General features: G+C 39.5%; 1 protein-coding gene across 1 annotated transcript in view; it reads right to left on the reverse strand.

Annotated features, from left to right (window-relative positions):
- Positions 1-21,251, reverse strand: part of SPON1 (spondin 1, extracellular matrix protein) — a 438,663-nt gene that overhangs the window by 407,986 nt on the left and 9,426 nt on the right. The gene's annotated exons all lie outside the window — the stretch shown is intronic.

Raw genomic sequence — 21,251 nt, forward strand, 5'->3', positions numbered from 1 at the left:
GTTAACTTTAGTGTCAGTGTTGTCCCTGCCTTTCTCACATGTGTCTTCACCCACTTATTTCCTGCTTCACCATTCACCAGGATACCCATCCACTTCTACCCCCTCCCTTCACATCTATCTCCCTTTCACCAGCCTTCCATCTAATAACTTATATATGAAGCTTCCATGGCTTCTGTGATTTCAAACACATCAACTGATGGTAGTTCCAATTTATATTAATAATAATCATATTTTATTCATCCTTTCTCTGTTTTTAAAGGAATAATCATATGCTCAACTTGTCAGAATGATGAATTAATGTCGGTACTAGAAAATTAAAGTTTTCTTAATTCTACATGATTGAGGAGGTCAGTCCTTGGAAAAGAGCATCATGTTGGGAAAGGTAGAGGGTCATCAAAAGAGAAGATCACCACCATGATGAATTGACACAGCAGCTACAACAGACTTTCACACAATCGAGACTGTGAGGATGGCACAGGATGGGACAGCTTTGATCTGTTGTCCACAGGGTCACTACAAGTCTGTGTTAACTGGACAGCACCTAACACGAGAAACATTTAATAAAAATACAAGATGGAGGGTTTGGAGTGTGATGTCAGTGGGAAATGTCAATAAACAATTATCCCTGGTTGTCTTGTGGGAGAAAGATCGGCAGTTTCCTCCCATGCAATTAACCACTTCTGAAAACCCGCTAGAGGGTCCGGTCGGTTCTGACTCCACAGTTCACAATAATAACAACAATGACATTATTACACAGTATCATTTGAAGCGAGAGAGGAAACCCTATCCCTCTAGAGAGATTTATTATATAGCTTCCTTCTAAAAGAACAAATGTGCAGCATGTTTGAGTCCCAGTAACAACTGAAGATGACTGTGTAGTATAAATAATAGAATCTACTCTCTAATGACTCTCCCAAGTGCTTCCCAAGAGAGATCATTAACAGACAACCCAAGAAATTAATGGAAAAATTGCTTATATAGGATTTTTAAAAAGGGGAGGGAGGAGGGAAGTTCATTTGAGGCCATTTTTTGAGCACAGACATGGCACTAGGCTAGAATCCTAGGGTAAAGCCAAGCCCACTGCCATTAAGTGGGCTCCAGTTCAAGGCAGTCCCCTACTGAGGTTTCCAAGCTGTAATCTTTACTATAATAGACTGCTTCCCTGGCATGACTGGTAGATCTGAACCCTTGAATTTTTGGTTACAGTCAAACATACAACACCCTGAGTTACTACTCATTAATTGATTTCTGGTAAATGACTTAATTTCCTAATACCTCATTTGTAAATAGAGGTTATTCATGATCTCTTCCTCGTAGGAATGTAGTGAGAGTTAAATAACATTATCATCTTACCTGACACTTGGAAAGAGTTCAGGGAAGGATGAGAACGATGGTGAAGAGAGTGAAGAGGATGATGCTCAGGGGGCTAATTAACGAAGCTTTTCCAAGAACTAGTTCCCAGGAATGATGACGGAATCGCAAAGGAACAACTGCGTTGTTGTTCGATGCACTGAGTTGCGTGGCTTTGACTCCCAGTTACCCTGGGTACGGCAGAAAGAAACCCTGCCAGGTCCTGGGCCATTCTCACAATCTCTGGTGTGCTTAAACCCACTGCTGCAGTCACTATGTCAAGTCACCTCATTGAGGGTCTATCTCTCTTTCTCTGCCATCTAACATTCCAAATATTGTGTCCTTTTCCAAGATTGCAGCCCCAACACTAATATGTTGACTAAAAATGACTCTGTGAACAACAGATTGAAACCCTGCAGCGTGCTCACAATCTCCTCCACACTGCAACCCATTGTTGCCATCGCTATGTTCTGTAAATGCCTTTTGCATTATTCAATATTTTATTTATAGGATCCTTCAGTATTGCAACTAGAAGTTGTTTTTCAGCTTGGAAAATACCTAGTGTGCTCTTCCCTTTTGGTTTTCTAACTCCAGTTCCTTACACAACTCATTAAAATGTTTTGCTTTGTCTTCTTGAACTGCCTTTAGAAATCAACGGTGTATCTCTCTTACTTCAACATTCCTTTCCTTTATTTTGGCCTCTCTATATTTTAGTGCACATTTGTTTCAGAGTCTCTTGAGACATACATTTTGGCCTTTTCTTGCTTTCTTTCTAGTGTTAATAATATTTTTTTTCCTTTCTTCCAGATTTCCTGCATTAGACTGGTGAACACACTCAGTGCTGCATCCATTAGTTGAAACATGTCAGTTGGTATCGCTTCGATTTCTGGGGCCTTATTTTTTTGCCAATGCCTTCAAGTGCAGCTTGAACTTCTTCCTTCATTACCATTGGCTCTTGATTATATGGTACTCCCGAAAATATTGCAGTATCAGTCAATTGTTTTTGACACAGTAACTCTGTGAACTCCCTCCATCTTCGTTTGATGCTACCAGGATCTTTCCAGATTTTGCTTATGTTGTTGCTAGGTGTTATCAAGTTAAATATGTCCCATAGCAACCCTATGAACAAAAGATCTGAACCCTGTCCTGAACCCTGTCCTATACTGTGCTATTCTTGTATTTTCTGACATACTCAAGCCCACTGCAGCAGTTACTGAGTCGGTCCACCTGGTGATGGTCTTCCTCTCTCTAGCTGACCTTCCACCTTTCTAAGCATGAGGTGTCACTTCAAGGAATAGCCTCTCCCAGCAACAACTCTAAGTATGTGAGATGAAGCTCTATCATCTTTGCCTCCAAAGAGCACGCTGGCTGCACTTTCTCCAAGACATAAATTTGTTCTTTTTGACAATCAATGGGATGTTCTGTACTCTTCTCCAGCACCCCAGCTCAAAGGCATCAATTCTTTTGCCACCCTTATTCACTGTCCAGCAATACTGCAACCCAAGGCCTGAATCTGGTTCAGCCTGAGAAATGTCAAGCAACTTCTTTCCTTTTTATTCTCCAATTGTTGGCCTCTGCACATTCCTTTATAATACTTTGCTTCATCTTCTCAAACTGTTCTTGGAAATCTATTTAGCTCTTCCCTTTGTTTTGGCTTCTCCAAGCTCTTGTGCAATTTTCAGAGTCTCTTCTGGCATCCATTTTGTTTTTTTCTTTCTCCTCTGCCTTTGAAACAACCCTTCGCTCTTTTCACGGATTAAATTAAATTAAAATTAAATTAAGGTAGGATAGTCTTAAGATCATATTTTGGTTCTTGTTGACTTGTCTTAATTTGCTTCAGCTGCAATTTATACTTGTACATAAGTAACTGATGATCTGTTCCACAGTCAGCACCTAGCCTGGTTTTGACTGCTGATACTAAGCTGCTTCAATGATTTGTTACACACTTGTAGTCAATCTCATTCCTAGACAGTCCATCAGGTAAGGTCCATATGTAAAGCCATCTTTTGTGTTATTTTTAAAAATTATATTTATGATGGATAAATCATTGTACATACCAGTCTCCAATTATAATTTGGGGACTGGAATTAAAAAGTGGAAGAAGTCCTAAATTTCTTAATCTTCACCTTTAGTTGTTGGTGTATATATCTGAATAATAGTTACATTAACAGGTCTTCCTTGCATGCTTATGGAGAGTATTCTATCAATCAGAGCACTGCAGTTAAGGATAGATCTTGAAATGGCCTTTTTCATTGTAAATGAGACACTATCTTTCTTCATTTTGTCATTTCTGGCCTAATTGATGCTGTTGTTGTGTACCGTAGAGTAGGAACCGACAGATAGCTGACCCTCCAGTGGGTTTTCAGAGGCAGTTAATCATATGAGAGGAGATTGCCCATCCTTCTCCCGCGAAGCGGCTGATGGTCTCAAGCTGCGTGCTTTAGGGTGGCCACTAGGCCACCAGAGTTAAGATTATCTAATTAAAAATCACCAATACCAGTCCATTCTGATCACTAATACCTAGGATGTCAATCTTTAGATGAATTCCATCTCATTTTTTATAGCTTCACCTTTTCCAAATTTAACAACATGTTAAAGAGTAATGCATACTTAAGGCTGTCTTTTCTTTTCTTCAATCACTGCTACAAAGTCTCTTTCAGCAAACAAAGTTCTGTAATCTGCATATCACAGGTTGTTGATACATCTTCCTCAACTCTACTGCCCATTATTACAGTCTTCATATAGTCCAGTTACTTGGATTATTTGTTCAGAATATATATTGGATAAGCATGGTGAAAAGTACAGCTCTGATGCATATCCTTTCTGATTTTAAATCACAAAGTATTCTTTTGTTGTGTTCAAATAACTACTACTTATTCCATGCACAGGTTCTCAAAAGCACAATTAAGTGTTCTGGAATTCCCACTCTTCCTAATGTTATCCATAATTTATTATTATCCACATAGCCTTTGCACAGTTAATAAAATGCAAGAAAACATCCTTCCTTTATTCTCTGCTTTTAGGCAAAATTCATCTGATATTAACAATGATATTCTTATTCTATAACTTCTTCTGATTCCAGCATGGACTTGTAGAAGTTCCCTGTCTATGAACTGTTCCAGGTGATTTTTTGGGCTTTTTTTTAATATCTTCAACAAATTTTACTTGGCCATGTTATTAAAGATAGCATTCAATAATTTATTAATTCTGTTGGATCATCTTTTTTTTTTTAAACTTGAAACAAATACGGATCTCTTTCAGTCAGTTAACTGCTTTCCAAATTTCTTGGCATAGATGAGTGAGCATGTTCAGAGGTGCGTTTTGTTCGCTAAAGAATCTCAACTGGTGGTCTGTCAACTCCTGAAGTCTTATTTTTTTACCAAACACAGCCTGGACTTTTTCCTTCAGCACCACTGGTTCTTGATAATATGCTTGCTCTTAAAATGGTTCCGTGACTATATGTGCACCTTCCATCTTATTCTGATACTTTCTACATCATTCAATTATTATCCATGAAATTTTTCATTACTACAACTCAAGACTTGATTTTTTAAATTTTCTTTCCGTTAAGAATGTTGAATGGCTTCTTCCCTTTTTGCTTTCAACCTAATTGCATATTTTGTTGCAATACTTGGCTTTGTCTTCTTGAGTTGAACTTCCAAATTTTCTGTTCACTTTTCTTTCTTCATCATTCCTTCCTTTCTCTTTAACTTCTTTGTTTTTAAGACCAAATTTCAGACTCTCTTTTGACATTCATTTTGGCCTTTTAGTTACAAGCTGTCTTTTTTCATGACCTTTTCCTTTCTTCATTTGTGATGTCCTTGTTGTCATCCTACAGTTTTCCTGGTCTCTGGTCATCCATATCTAATGCATCAGATCTATTCTTAAGATGATCTTTAAATTCAGATGGTATATATTTAAGGTTGTATTCTGGCTCTGTGGTCTTGTGTTTTGTTTGTTTGTCTGTTTTGTTTTTTTATTCAGCTTCAACTTACACTTATATACAGGGACATCACATAGCAGAAAGGAAGGCATCAAGTGATTATAGAGGCAAAAGCATCTATAACCCCTTAAGAAAAACAAAGATACACATGAGGATACAGGATCTGAAAGAGAAGTCTCTTCCTCTAGTATTGAAAAAGAAAGCAGGTCTCCTGATTTGAAGTTTCAGCCTCCAGAACTGTGAGAGTCACACTTTGTACTATGTTGTTATGGAAGCCTTACAAAATTGAAGATTTGAGGAATTGGAGTAAATTATTACAACGGACAAAGTCTTCTTGCTATCAGTCATACCTAGATGGATCACTTACAAAAATTTCTCTACCTGATATATCAACACTCCTTTATCTTTCCTAAGTAGCAGTCACTTTTTTAAATTAGAATTTATTTGTGCTAATGACTAGGGATGATGGAAAGAGAATTGATGCCTTTGAGCTATAGTGCTGGAGAAGAGAATTGAATATACCATGGACTGCTAAGAGAACAAACAAATTTGTCTTGCAGAAGGTGAAGCCGGACTGTTCCTTGGAGGCAAGGATTCTGAAGCTTCATCTGAGATACATTGGACATGTTGCAAGACAGGATTAGTCCTTGGAGAAGGACATCATGCTTTGAGAGGAAGGCCCTTGATGAGGTAGATTGATTCAGTAACTGGGGTAATGGGGGTAGGTGTGTTGGAGACAATACAGTTGGTATAGGATAGAGCAGGGTTTAGGGCTATTGTACATAGGGTTGCTATGAGTCACAGGTGACTTAACTGCACATAGGAACAATAACAATTATTTTCAATATTTGTGTCTTACAACAACCTATAAGCTCCATGGCAGCAGAGACCATATCTTTAATTCTACTCTATTTCTAGCAGTTAGCATTCCTCTAAGACCATAGTAGATAGTCAATAAATACTCAACCAAACAAAAAAACAACCCCAAACCTTGTAGAATGAATGAATGAAAGGGGGTTCAGTTGTCTGCAAAAATAGATAATTTTTGTAACATCTGATAGAAGCTAACAAAGAATTATGAAAGAGATGCTCTGGAATCCCAGAAGTGAGAGCTTTTTGAGAGTATTTGTGGGAGTTAGAGAAGGCATCCATGAGGAGGTGGCAATTGAACTCCAAGAAGGACTAGGAGTCTGTTCAACGAACCAGAAGAGCAACACCATATCATGCAGAAGGAAAAGCATCATAAGCCAGTATTGACTTTGGAAACCAGAAGTAATTAAGTAATTCAGTATTTCATAAGTTGAAAGCTGCACTTGGGGATATATCTTAAGAGATTAGGGAAGCAAGGTAAGCTGGAAGTTGATTGTCAAAGACCTTTGTGAGAGTTCATATCATCTGGAAATTATAAGGATGCACTGAAGGTTTGAGTTAAGGAATAATATGTTTTAGGATGATCGGGCCGGTAGTTGTGTTATTATTGGAAATTCAATTTAGAGGCAAGGATCTCGCTGTACTATTGGGGGTTTATGAGAGCTGATATTCCACACTCAGGGCATGTTCTCCCCATTCTTGGACAGACTTTCCATTTTAATTCCCCTGTAAAAGTGATTTCAAAGTAGCCTTCTGGCCCCTACATGTTGATGTATCAATCAATCAACAGAAACATTAATGAACTGTTACCCAATTCATCTTCCATGCTCATAATGCCCACTGGACTTTGACCATTGCCATCACTCTACCCTCTGCCTCTAATTCATAGTCAAACCCCAATCTTAATGAAAAAGTCTTGGTCTAGATTCCAGTTTCACTGAACACCCCACCTGTGACACATTACTGGGATGCCCAGACTTCATGTCCAAGACCTCAACTCTGACAAACTTCAGTTTTACTTTAACATGTAACATGGGATAATTAGAATTTCTGGAGCATTAGTAAGCCACAGTCTCCTCTCAATGTACTTTTTAGAGTTCTGGGAGTTTCCTCTTAGAAACTGGCACAACATACCTGCTTATATACCCAGGATTATGGAGAAGACTTGCTCATGGGCTGAGTAACAGGAGAACAAGAGCAATAACCTAGAAGTGAGCGGTTATATTTGGGGCTGGCAATTTGCTATTGTCCTGAGTTATATTCTTTAGTCAAAGCTCCCAGCTGACATATTCCCAGATAGAGAGGAAATAATTCCCATTCCAAATTAAAAATCATGTACTAAAAATGACAGGGATTATTTTTTATCTGGAGCTGCACTTGCCATAACAGATGTAGATAACAGATCTGTGTTCAAATTATCCTTTGTTTCCCAGATCAATAACCTTGGACAAATTACTTAACCTTTCTTTGCTTTCTCATCTGTAAAATAATGGTAACGGTACTTACTGTTTACTGTTATTATGACCAGGAGCCCTAGTGGCTTAATTGACACCTTATTGTATCAGGCCAAAAGGGTGGTAGTTGAATCTACCAGTGACCCCACAAGAGAAAATGAGCAGTCCCCATGTTTAAAGGTTTATAGTTGTGGAAAACTAGTGGAAGGTCATGATGAATCAAAATCTACTGAACAGCAGTGGGCCTGGTTTGGTTTGATTATTATGACAAATAACATCTATAAAAACAAATGTATCTACAATAATGGTATTGTACATTATTTGTCCTTATGAGACTGAGTTAGTTCACTCAGTATAATGCTCTCCAGTCCCTCCCTAGTTATGTAGTAATTTTCAAAATTGTTACTCCTGAGTGCTGTGTAGTATTCCATCCTGTGAATGCACCACAATTTCTCAATCCTTTCAACTGTATTTGGACATTTGGGATGTTTCCATGTTCCTGTAAGGGTGAATAATGCTGCTATGATAGTTGGTGTACAAATCTTTGTTTGTATCTCAGTTGTTATTTTCTTGAGGTATATTTCAAGCAGTGAAATAGCTGGATCATATGGAATTTCTAAGTTCAGCTTTTTTGAGGAAATGCCATACTACTTTCCAGAAGGTTGTACCAATTTAAAACAGTGTAGGAGAGTTCTTGTTTCTCACATCCTCACCAATATTTATTGCTTGCTGTCCTGTTAAACTTTGTCACTGCTACTGGGGTGAGATGGTATCTCATTGTGGTTCTGAGTTTGCATCTCTCTTATTGCCAATGATTTTGACAATTTCTTCATGTGTCTGTTGGCCATCCAAATGTTGGCCTTATTTGTGTATAAAGATACAGGCATGGAGGGTAGGACGAGAGGGGTAAGAATGGGAGGAGGGAAATCATAAAATCACACAATTTGATGGGAGGGAGGGATGGGTAAAGGAAATGAGAAAGATCTGGAGAGGATCTGGAAAGTCAGCATACGGTGGGCACAGTTCAATATTGATTAATTGTATAAAACATAATGAATGGGAATGATTGTATGAAATACAATGTGAATGAAGGATAGCGTGGAACACAATGTATATGAACTTTGTAAGCAAACCAATAAAAAAAGAAGAATATTTACAAGTGTTTGCTTAATAAGTACAAGATATTAAAAAGAAATGTCTCCTCTGCAGAAGAGAGGTTATAATTATTGTCATCTCATGGATTGGTGAGGAGGGTCAAAGGAGCAAAAGTATATAAAGTACCTGCAGCAGCCTAATAAAAGTTAATCCTTCCTCCATGTTATCACATCATAGGATAACTGGCTCAATCAGGTTCTGAGCTGAAGAGTAAGTAGACAGAAAGAACAATGATGTGAAAGATGTTCTTGGTAAATTTGGTAAAAAGAGTAGAGCTAGGAATATGGTAAGTTTAGGAGACTCTAGGAGGCAAAAAACAAGACTTCCACTTTTCCCTCTATTCCAAACCATTGTTGGAGCTGCAAGCATCGTTTCCCTCTCTCTAAACTCCCAAATCACTAGTGACTGTGATTCAGACCTAGTCAAGCTCCACATTACCCTCCCTAACACCAGCACGTGACCCAAATTGAATCGGTCAGAATCTCTCCCTGGAATTTCTCATTTCAGAGTTTGAGAAAAGAACACCTTTCTCTTAGTCCAGAATTAGCTGAAAGCCTTTCATTGAAGGTTGTTTACCCATAGTAAGAAAGAATGAGGGCAATATGTAGACAAACAGCCAAAGGATGATGAAGAGAAGACAACAAAAGTGAGAGTAATGAAAAGGATAAAGAAGGAAAGGGAGAGAGATTGAGATGGAGTGATTCTATATATGTCCTAAGATAATTTATACCTAAAGTCAAGTTGGACAAAACCACCCTGAATTTTCTAAATAATGAAACAAATGCATTTCCCCTCCCCCCTTAATTAGTTTTAGTTTGTTCTTGTAACTTGCAATGGGAAATCCTGACTAATTTTGAAGCAATAAAATAAGTTTCGAAAGGAATTGGCAGATACAGAAGAATTTAATGAAATAACATTTGAGCAAGAGCCTATGGTGATGAAGGAAGCAGTTCAAGCTGCTTTGAAGGAAATAGCAAAAAATAAGGCCCCAGGAATTGATGGTATACCAATTGATGTATTTCAGCTAACAGATGCTGCCCTGGATGTGCTCACCAAGTTGTGCCAAGAAAGCTGGAGAATAACCACTTGGCCAACTGTCTGGAAGAGATCTATATTTGTTCCCATTCCAAAGAAAGGTGACCCAACTGAGTATGGAAACTACACAACACTATCATTGATTTCACATGCAAGCAAGATTCTACTGAAGATTATCCAAAAACAACTGGAACAGTATATCAACAAAGAACTGCCAGAAGTCCAGGCTCGGTTTAGAAGGGGTCATGGTACTAGGAATATTGTAGCTGATGTTAGATGGATCTTAGCTGAAAGCAGGGAATACCAGAAGAATGTCTATCTGCGTTTCATTGATTATGCAAAGGTGTCTGACTGTGTATGGATCATAACAAAATGTGGCTGATTCTGAGAAGAATGGGAATCCCAGAACATTTAATCATGCTAATGCAAAACCTATACTTGGACCAAGAAGCAGTTGTCAGAACAGAGCAGTGTAACACTGCATGGTTCAAAATTAGGAAGGGTATACGCCAGGGATGTGTCCTATCTCCATACCCTTTCAACCTGTATGCAGAGCAGATTATCCGGGAGGCTGGGCTCTGTGAGGAGAATTGTGGCATCAGAATTGGTGGAAGATCTATTAACAATCTGCGTTATGCAGATGACACAACCCTGCTTGCCGAAACTGAGGAGGACCTCATGCACTTGCTGCAGAGGGTCAATGTCAAGAAGACAAAGATTCTCACCACTGGACCAATTGGTAGCATCAGGATGGATGGCGAAGAGATTGAGATCGTTCACAGCTTCAGTTTGCTCAGCTAAACGACCAAAACTCTTGGCACTAGCAGCCAGGAAATAAAAAAACGTATTGCGATGGGAAAGTCTGATGTTAGGGACCTCTCTGAAGTACTCAAGAGCAACGGTGTCTCTCTGGAAACTAAGGTGTGCCTGATACAGGCCATGGTCTTTGCAATCACTTGTTATGCATCAGAGAGTTGGACAATGGCTAGGGAGGATAGAAGGAGAATTGATACCTTTGAGCTGTGGTGCTGGAGAAGAGTATTGAATATATCATGGAGTGCCAAGAAAACAAACAGATTCATCCTGGAGAGGGTTAAACCAGGCTACTCCTTGGAGGCAAGGATTTTGGGGCTTCGTCTGACATAGTTTGGACATGCTGTAAGGTGAGGCAGGTCCTTGGAGAGGGACATCATGCTTGGTAGGGTGGAGGGACAGTGCAGGAGTGGAAGGCCTTCTATGAGATGGATTGATTCAGTGACTGGGGTAATTGGGATGCGTGTGTCAGAGGCAGTGCGATTGGCACAGGATAGAGCAGGGTTTAGGGCTGTTGTACATAGGGTCGCTATGAGTCGCAAATGACTCGACGGCACATAGCAACAACAACAACCTATAAGAATCATCATTAGATGAAGGGAAGAATTATTGCAACAAAAGTGACAAGAAGGGATAAGAGTCTCACTAAAATGACAAAAATCTTGGTGAATTCAGAGCTAACTAACTAGATGCCAGTTTGAGGGAAAGATTCAAAGAGCTCTGCCTAAGCCCTGACCCACACAACAGACTTATAAAATCTACTGGATAAAGACTTAACAAGCTTTGTGATGGCTAATTCTGTGTGTTGACATGGCCATGAACCTCCGATATAATTACCCTATGCATTAGGATTCTAACCTCCGAGATATTAATGAGACATGGTCAGAAGCTGTTTAGAAAGACATGAGCAGCCTCACCTGACTAAAAAGAAGTCTCCTCAAGAGTGTGATCAGCACTAGGTGTATGTTTAGACTGGATTTAAGCTCATTATCAAGAAGACAAAGATTTTCATCATTGGGTCAACTGACAGCACCATGATAGATGGCGAAGAGATTGAGGCTGTTATCGATTTCAGCTTGCTTGGCTCCACAATCAACACTGTTGGCACCAGCAGTTAGGAAATTAAAAGATGAATTGCACTGAGCAAGTCTGCTGTCACGGACCTAGCCAAAGTGCTAACTAAAGAGTAATGATGTCAGTCTCGGGACTAAGGTGCACCTGATCCAGGGCATGGTCTTTACAATTACTTGTTACACATCATATATTTGGTCAATGGCTAAGGATGACAGAAGAAGAATGGATGCCTTTGAGTTGAGATGGAGAAGAATATTGAACATACCATGGACCTCCAAGAGAATTAATAAGTCTGTCTTGGAGAGGATAAAATCAAGTTCCTCCTTCGAGACAAGGATTGTGAAGCTCCGTCTCACATACTTTGGCCATGTTGTCAGGAGGGACCTATCCCTGGAGAAGGATACCATGCTTGGAAGGGTGGAGGGACAGTGCAGGAGAGAAAGATGTTGATAAGGTGGATTGACACAATAATGGGGGTAGGTGTGTTGGAGTCAGTAAGACTGGCTCAGGATAAGGAAGGGTTCAGAGCTACTGTACATAGGGTCGCTATGAGTTGCAGGTGACTCAATGGCACATACAATAGCAAAATACACGTATACACACAACTCCCCCATACATAGTTAGACAGATCCTAAGACATAAAAATTGTGGATCTAGGCTGTATGAATTATTCAGTAATAAAATCCAGATTAATGAATGGTTGACAGATACAAGGATGGGCCCAAGTATGCCAGATTAAATCTTAGAGGAAGCTGAGCCAAATCTTATGTTACATCCAAGGAACAGTTACATTAGTATAGATTAAAGAGATAGCAGACCTTTTCCAGCAAAGTGCAGAAGGCTGAGCTGGCTGCAAACTCAGTGTGATTCCAGAGTGTGACACAGCTGCCAAAATCACAAACATGAGACTTGGCACGTTTAACACAAACACCATGTCCAGGACAGGGGAGATAATTACCGTGCCGTGTTCTGCCCTAGTCCAAGCACGTCTGGAGTACAAAGTGTAAGGAAAGAAGACACTATATTCCATAAAGCATGGCTGAAGAAGTGGACTTTTGGAAAAAAGAAAAGCCAAAATAGTTATTTGTCCATAAGTGTCCAGAGAGCTGACATATGGCAAAAAGGGGACTTTGTTTTGGCTAACACCAAAGGACATAACCTGGAGTAATATGTGAAAGTTACATGGAAAGCTGACTTTGGCAACAGAAAACCATAACTGCTTCAGGCTTCTCTGATCTGTGAGTATTAATACCTAAAGGAGGTTCACACCTCTCCTTCCCTCATCATTCTACTGGCAGGAAAGGGAATGATGCTATATTAGCTGTCAATTAATAGGCCATTGTACAGTGTCCCACTGTAGCAGCATAAAGCAGTGATATGACAAGGTTCTAAGTATGTGAACCATGGGACTGGTGGAGGTGGCTATGGATGTTTGCTCATAGGAAAGTTACTAACTTCCAGTCACTTCTTTATGTCTCATCATCTTGGTTTAAAAGAAGCAGGAGGGGGGAACCTTAAGAAAATACATAGATTCTAGAATCCAGACTTTTGTCAGGATAGGGCTCCATTGTTCTTGTGGTTAAGTGCCGCCCAGTTGGTATGACTTATAGCGAGCCTATGAACCATCAATCTGAACACTGTCTTTATCTCATACCATCCTCATAATCTCAGATACATTCACACCAATTGCTGCAATAACGATAGCAACTCATGTGGTTCCTTTTTACTCATCCACCCTCTGCTTTCCTAAGCATGATGTCCTTCTCCAAGGAATAACCTCTCCTAGAAACATGCCTAAAGTATGTGAGATGAAGTTGCCTCCAAGGAGTCCTCTGACTGCACCTTCTCCAAGATGTATCTGTCTGTTCCTTTGGCAGCCCATGGGATCTTCAGCACTCTTCTCCGACACCACAGTCCCCAAAACCTCCCAGGTGATTCTGATATATAAATAGATTGGAAGTGTACTATCTCCAAAATGATGATTCCGAAGTAAGACACTATAACTGATGTGTTGATGAACTAACACTCTCAACAAGTCTGATTAAGGCCATCATCATCTTCTCAATCATCTGCTGTGCATCAGAGAGTTGGGCAATGAATAGGATGACAGAAGAAGAATTGATTGCCTTTGAGTTGTGGTGCCGGACAAGAGTACTAAATATCCCATGGACTTCCAAAAGAATGAATGGATATGTCTTGGAGAAAGTGCAGCCAGGGTGCTCCCTGGTGGCAAGGATAGAGACATTTAATCTCTCATACTTTGGACATGTGGCTAGGCAAAGCTATTCCTTGGAAAGGACAACAGTCTTGAAAAAATGATCATTCATTCTTAAAAAAAAAAAAAAAAGGATCAGTGAAGGAAAGGAAGATTTCCAATTAGATGAATTGACACAGAGACTTCAGCAACAGGCTCTACAGTGTGAGAGATGATACAAGATAGGGCAGGGTTCAGATCTATTGGTCAAGGGCCACATGAGTCATACTTGACTTGACAGCACCTAACAACAACCAGTTCGAGGGCAGAGCCTCTGTCCTACCTACTCATGAAACTATATTGCATGCAACTGCCCTTCTCCTTACCTCTGTATCATTCATGTTCGAACTTTCTACCGTACACACAACTGCTGATCTCTCCCCTCCCAATATTTTTCATCCTTCGACACAGGCCATCTGCCTAACCCCACCCTCTTGCCAAGACTTCAGGACACAAAGAATTCTTTCTCTCTTCTGCTACCACCTTGACTCTGTTTCCCAAGCTCATGTGTTCACCATCTCTCTGGTTGAGGGGAAAAAACCCACTCTCATTCTCCTAGTCACCTGTATTAGATGGGGCTCTCATTGCAGTTCTCAGAGTTTAAATGATTTTAAAATTAAGTTTTTCAGGTGGCTATTGTATCTGGACACTATCTGGCTACTCAAGGGGGAACAGCAAATAAGACAGGCAAAGTCCTTGTTTCAGAGAGCTTGTACTCTAGCTGAAAGAGCTTAACGATGAGCAAGATCATTCCAAAGACTGCATAAGAACTGTGAAGAGATGGAACAAGAAGCATAATTTGGTAGTGAGAGGAGTCTCTTTAAAAGTATTAACATCTGAGAGGAGATTTAAAAGTCTCCTAAAACTTGACATTGTCGACTTGGAACCAACTCATGATTCACCCTCCAGTGGTGTAAATCACATGGCAGCATATGATCTGTCTTCCTCCCACAAAGCAGGTGGTGGATTTAGCTGTCTGCCTTTGGGTTGGCAGCATAGCTCCTTACCCATTAGGCCACCAGAACTCCTTATTTAGAACTCAGTTATGAAAAATATCTGATGAGAAACATTCTAGACCTGGAGGAAGACAAGTACAAAGACCCTGGAGTGTTTGGGAAATTTTGAAGGGTCATGGTAGTGCTCCAACCAAAGAACAGGATAAAAATGAAGACAATAAAGAGGAGAGCTTATTAGAAGCACTCCCCACAGCAAAACTAGGGTCTCTAATTCTCGTCAGTGTGGTCTTGTTTCTGAGTCTGTTCTCCTATCCCACACAGTGTGATTTGTTCTTGGATTCTTTCCTGTCCATCTTCTCCTTTGCCCAGTCCATCAGACACATTTACTAATACGTAATATCTAGCTGTAGGTAGGGTTCAAGTTGTACCCCACAGGTTTCCTGGGTCATCCACAAACCAGTAGAGATGAAGGCAGACCTTAGGTGAAGTTTTCCTTAACTTTTAAACACTCTGTGCAAGCCTTGTTTAACATAGACCACACAAAACACCCTTAGTGATGTCACTTATTCCTTTTCCCTATATTAGTCTCAACTCCAGGTTAATTCTCACACCCAGTAAAAATAGAAAATTTTATATCAGCAAGAACTGGCCAGCAACACAAAAGGTGTTTGTGTGGGTTAATGAACTCCCTGTCATAGGTGCTCCAAAAGAGGTACATTTGGCATAATCAAACATAACTATACATTTTGGGGTAAGAGAAAGAAAAAAATAATACTTGAAGTCCTTGAACCACGTGTCACATTATTTAATGAGTACCTATGTCTGAGTGAGCATGAAATGAAACTATCAGTTTTATCAGTCAATTCTAAAATGAATATTTGGCACTTGTCATATCTATGTCTAAGGAGCTACAAACTAATGTGTGTTTGTGTATTTTCAAGGTTTTATCTTTTAAGAGTATTAGCATTTTTTATCTTTTATTTATTCGTTGTTGCACAATTTTCCCCCTCTGCTTACCGCCACAATGCACCTCTTGTTCCAGATTGTTCTCATACATAATTCATAATCGTATATTCCTTTCAGACAACTCTTCTCCTCCTCATCTGTTCTATTGGAATGTTCATTATCTATCCACTCTTTCCCTATTCCCTCTCCAATCCCCTCATGTCTGTCCTATTTTACAACAGCAGTGTTATGTAATATTTATCCTTTTATGACTGAGATATTTCACTTAGCATAATGTCCTCAAGGCTCCCCAATGTTGTGTAACATTTTATTATTTCATTGGTTTTCAAGGTTATGCTGTATTCCATTGTGTGAATGTACCATAGTTTTTCTATCCATTTGTTTACTGATGAGAATTTGAGTTGCTTCAATCTCTTTGCTACTGTGAATAACACAGCAATTAATAATGGGTGTGCATACATCTGTTGGAGTTGTGGCTCTGGTTTCTTTAGGGTATATTTCCAGTAGTGGAATTGCTGGATTAAATGGTATTTCTATTTCCAACTTTTTGAGAAAGTACTGAACTGCCTTCCATAGTGGTTGTACCATTTTACATTCCCACCAGAAATGACTGAGAATCCAGAATAAGAGGTGCATGACAAAGTGGACTGGTGAGGAAGAAATTATGCAACAATTAATGTTAATTATTGTTTTTTTACAAAGTGAACTGGGGGGACATAGGGAGGAAAAGGTGCAACAATGAATGTATGAATGAATGAATGAGTGAAAATCCCAACTTTCCTGTAAACAAATAGAGTTCTGATCTTTCCACAACTTCACCAGCATTTGTTGTTTGCTGTGCTGTTGATCTTTGCAATTGTTGCTGGGATGAGATGATATCTCATAGTTGTTTTGATTTGGATCTATCTGATAGCTAGAGATTTTGAACATTTCTCCATGTGTTTGTGTGCCATCTGAGTCCTCTTTGGTGAAGTGTCTATTGATACTCTGTGCCCATTTTGTGATTGGACTGTTTACCTTTTTCTTGTTGAGGTGCTGGAGTATTCTATAAATTTTAGATATAAGTCCCCTACCAGACATTTCATTACCAAATAGTTTTTCCCAGTCTGTGGGTTCTCTTCTTACCCTGTTGGAGAAGTTTTTTGATGTGCATATGATTTGATTCTTAGAAGGTCCCACTGGTCTATTTTCTTCTCTCCTGGTTGTAGGATTTTCATTATGCTTAGAAGACTGTGCTATGGACTAGGACTTCTAGGGTTATTCCTAGCTTTTCTCTGATTAATTTTATAATTTTTGGTTTTACTTCTAGTTCCCTGATGCACCTTGAGTTGGTTTTTGTATAAAGTATGAGGTGTGAGTCTTGCTTAGGGTTTCTGCAGATGGTTTTCCAAGTTTGCTCACCCCATTTGTTAGAGAGACTGTCCTTTCCCCACTTAATGGATTACATCTCCTTGTCAAAGATCAGTTGACAGTAGGTGGATGAGCTAATTTCTGGGTTCTCAATTCTATTCTATTGATCTATGTGTCTTTTGCTGTACCAGTACCATGCTGTCTTGACTGCCACAGTTGTGTAGTAGGACTTGTGATCAGGGAGTGTGATGTCGCCTACCTTGTTTCTCTTCGCAGTAGTGTCTTGTGTTTTCAGAGTATTTTTCCATTCCAGATAAAATTAGAAATTTCCTTTTCCATATCGTTAAGGAATGGAATTGGTACCTGTATTGGGATTGCTTTGAAATTTTAGGTTGTCTTTGTTAGAATTATCATTTTCACCATATTGCGTATTCCTATCCATGAAAATGGTATATTTTTCCATTTTCCCAGGTCTCTTTTTGTTTCTTGTAATAATGCTTTGTAATTTTCTTTGTATAGGTCTTTTATGTTTCTAGTTAAATTTATTCCCAAGTATTTCATCTTGTGGTTGTAACTGGTGTTATATTTCCTTAGCTCCATTTCTATATTCTTTAACACTGTGGAGAAATCCAACTGATTTTTTTATGTTGACATTGTACCCTGATTCTTTGCTGAATTGGTTGACTATGTCCAATAGTTTTCTCACTGAATCTTTAGTTTCTTAAGTATACTATTATATCATCTGCATATATAGTTTTACCTTGTCATCACCAATTTGTGTATCTCTTATTTCCTTGCCTTATCTTACTGCTCTCATTAATACTCCCAATACTATATTTAATAGGAGAGGTGATAGTGGGCATCTTTGCCTAGTTCCTGTCCTCAAGAGGAATACTTTTCATGTCTCTTCATTGAGAATGATGTTGGCTCTTGGTTTTGCAAATATACTTTTCACTATGTTGAGGAAATTCCCTTCTATCCTATTTTGTTGAGTGTTTTAATCAGGAAGGGCAATTGGGTTTTGTCAAAGGCCTTTTCTCCATCAATTGATAGGATTATTGTGGTTCTTGTTCTTTGCTTTGTTAATGTGATGAATTACATAGTTTTTCTTATATGAATCCCACTTGATCATGATGATATTTTTTTATCTGTTGGATTGGCCAGAATTTTACTGAGGATTTCCAAGTTTGAATTGTGGGTTGCTTAAAGGTTTACAAAACAAATTCACTTTCCACTCAACAATTCACATGCATTTTGTTTTGCTACACTGACTGCTATTCACATAATATAACATCACTCTTCCTACTTCTCTCTTTTCCAATTTTAGTCATCCTTCTTTTCTGCCCCGTTCCACCTTTGGAATTTTGTCCCCAGGAAAATGCTGCCCTTATAGCCATATATAGCTGACTGTTCTAATAAATATGTCCCCCCCCTCCTTGTTTTTATTGTTTATCTTATGTTGTTGTTGTTATTAAGTGCCATCATAGAGACTCTATGAACAAAAGACCTGAACACTTGTATAACTTTGGTTGTTTCTCCGTGTTCATAGAGTTTCTGGAGGCAAGAAATTTCAGAAGTGGATGCTACTCCTGCTTCCAAGCTTGTTTTAGTTGGGAAGTTCCACCAAACACTGTCCACCATGGGGTAACCATTATCACATTTGGCACATCAGTGTCACAATGTTTAGCATCACAACAACTACAAGTTACCTCTGTACAGGAAATGGACAGACCAGTTCTATCCCACTTAGAAGACTGCAGTCTCGCATTTGACATATCAGTGTCACAGTGTTCAGCTTCACAGGCACCACAATTTACCTCTGTACAGCAAGTGGACAGACCAGGGCTATATGACCTAGAAGAATGTTTGACCAAAAACAATTAAAACCACACCTGAGGACTGCAGATTAAAATCACCCACCTTTGGCTTGGTAGCATAACTTTCTGTCCACTAGGTCAACAGAGCTCTCTCTATGTTGTCATTGCTATTGTTGTTTTTAACTAGTAGGCCTTATCACATTGCTTCACTTCCCTTAGTGAATCAACATTCCACCCTACTGTTCACCAATCCCAGCCAACAGATTCTGTAGAATCAGCTCCTGTTGATGACTTTCAAACTGGAATGTCTATTGTGTGATAAAAAATTCTCCATACGTCTAAGTTCATTTCCAGGCTTGAAACATGTCCAAAGAAGATAATTTCTGACTTATCTCCAATTTCTCTCAGACTAGTAAAGCTAGACTTTTAAAGTTATTTTTAGTTTTGTTCCACAATTTTCTCCTACTATAACCAGAAATTTCTATGGAGATTCCAATCAGAGCAGTTGGTAGTGATATCTAGGCATCACTTAGTTGTTCTGTTTTCAGGGTGGTGACGTTCCATGTGAGATGTAGTGGGTCTGTTGCTCAAAATTTGGCTTCCCTAGACTATTAACTGTCTTTGGCCTTGCTGTCACTCTCCACTCACCTGGGACTGACCTGATGCAGTTGCCTCAAGGCTGCCTGCCCTTGCAAACAATGTCACACACCTACATCATCAATAGCTGCATTAGCCATTTCTTCAAATAAGGCATGATAGTCTATCTGACCACTAAACTGAGCAGATTCATAAGGAGAAAAGGAGTATCTAATCACCCGGGAGGAACAGGAAGCAATGGATGCTGTGCAAGTTCTTCAGAGGCAAAGGTTCCTATGCCAAAGATGATATTTTGCTGTTAACTGAGAAGCTTTTTGGATTGAGGGATTGCACCTTGCTGTTAACTTGAGTTATAGTTTCCTAATAAACCCCATTTATGAAGAACAAATCATCCAGGAGGCTGAGTTCTATAAGGAGAAATGTGGCATCAGGATTGGAGGAAGACTCATCAATAATCTGCACCATGCAGATGACAAAACCTTGCTTGCTTAAAATGAGGAGGACCTGAAACACTTGCTGCAAACAGTTAATTACTACAGCCTTCAATATGGATTGAAGCTCAACAACAAGAAACAAAGATTTGCACCACTGGGCTGATTATCAGCATTACGATGGACGATGAAGAGATTGAGACTGCTAACAGCGTTAGTTTACTTAGCTCCACAATCAACACTCTTGGTACCAGCAGCCAGGAAATAAAAAAATGAATTGCATTGGGAAAGTATGCTGTCAGGGACATCTCCAGAAGACTGAAGAGCAACTATGTCACTCTGGAGACTAAGGTGCACCTAATCCAGGCCATGGTCTTTGCAATTAAGAGCTGTGCATCAGAAAGCAGGACAACGACTAGGGATGATAGAAAAAGAATTGATGCCTTTGAGCTGTGGTGCTGGAGAAGAGTATTGAATATACCGTGGACTGTTAAGAGAACAAACAGGTTCATCCTGAAGAGGGTGAAACCAGGTTGTTCCTTGGAGACAAGGATTTTGAAACTTCATCTGACATACTTTGGACATGCTGCAAGGAGGCACCAGTGCCTGAAGAGGGACATTATGCTTGGAAGGATGGAGGGACAATGCAGGAGGGGAAGGCCCTTGATGAGATGGATTGACTCAGTGACTGGAGTAATGGGGATAGGTGTGTTGGATATGGTGAGGTTGGCTCAGGATAGAACAGGGTTCAGAGCATAGGGTACATAGGGTAGCTCAGTCTCAGGTGACTCAATGGCACATAACACCACCAATAATAAACGCCATCATTGTGAGCATGGTTCTGTTAAAGTCTGTGTGGTCACTGCAATAGATTTTAGGCCAGTAAGCAAGTACAGAAGTGTGGGAGGACATGGCTTTACTCATGGAAATTAGTTTTGTGTTGTGAATGCTGTTGATGGAGGCAGTTATGGTTTCCCTTGCAGAGTTAGTAGAGGTCAGACTCAGCCTTCTCCATTATCTTTACTTCAGTTACACCATGTACATTTTCTTTTCTTCACTCTTCTTTACTCCACATGAGGGGAGACTAATACCTGCATCTTAGATGGCTGCTCACAAGTTTTTAAGACCCCACAAGTCAGTGTTTTTGTCTCATACTCAATTAAGGTAGCCATAATTTCTTCCAAAA

Source organism: Elephantulus edwardii, unplaced genomic scaffold, assembly GCF_000299155.1.
Source record: "Elephantulus edwardii isolate Elephantulus edwardi_28Jun2011 unplaced genomic scaffold, EleEdw1.0 scaffold00109, whole genome shotgun sequence".
Taxonomy (NCBI): domain Eukaryota; kingdom Metazoa; phylum Chordata; class Mammalia; order Macroscelidea; family Macroscelididae; genus Elephantulus; species Elephantulus edwardii.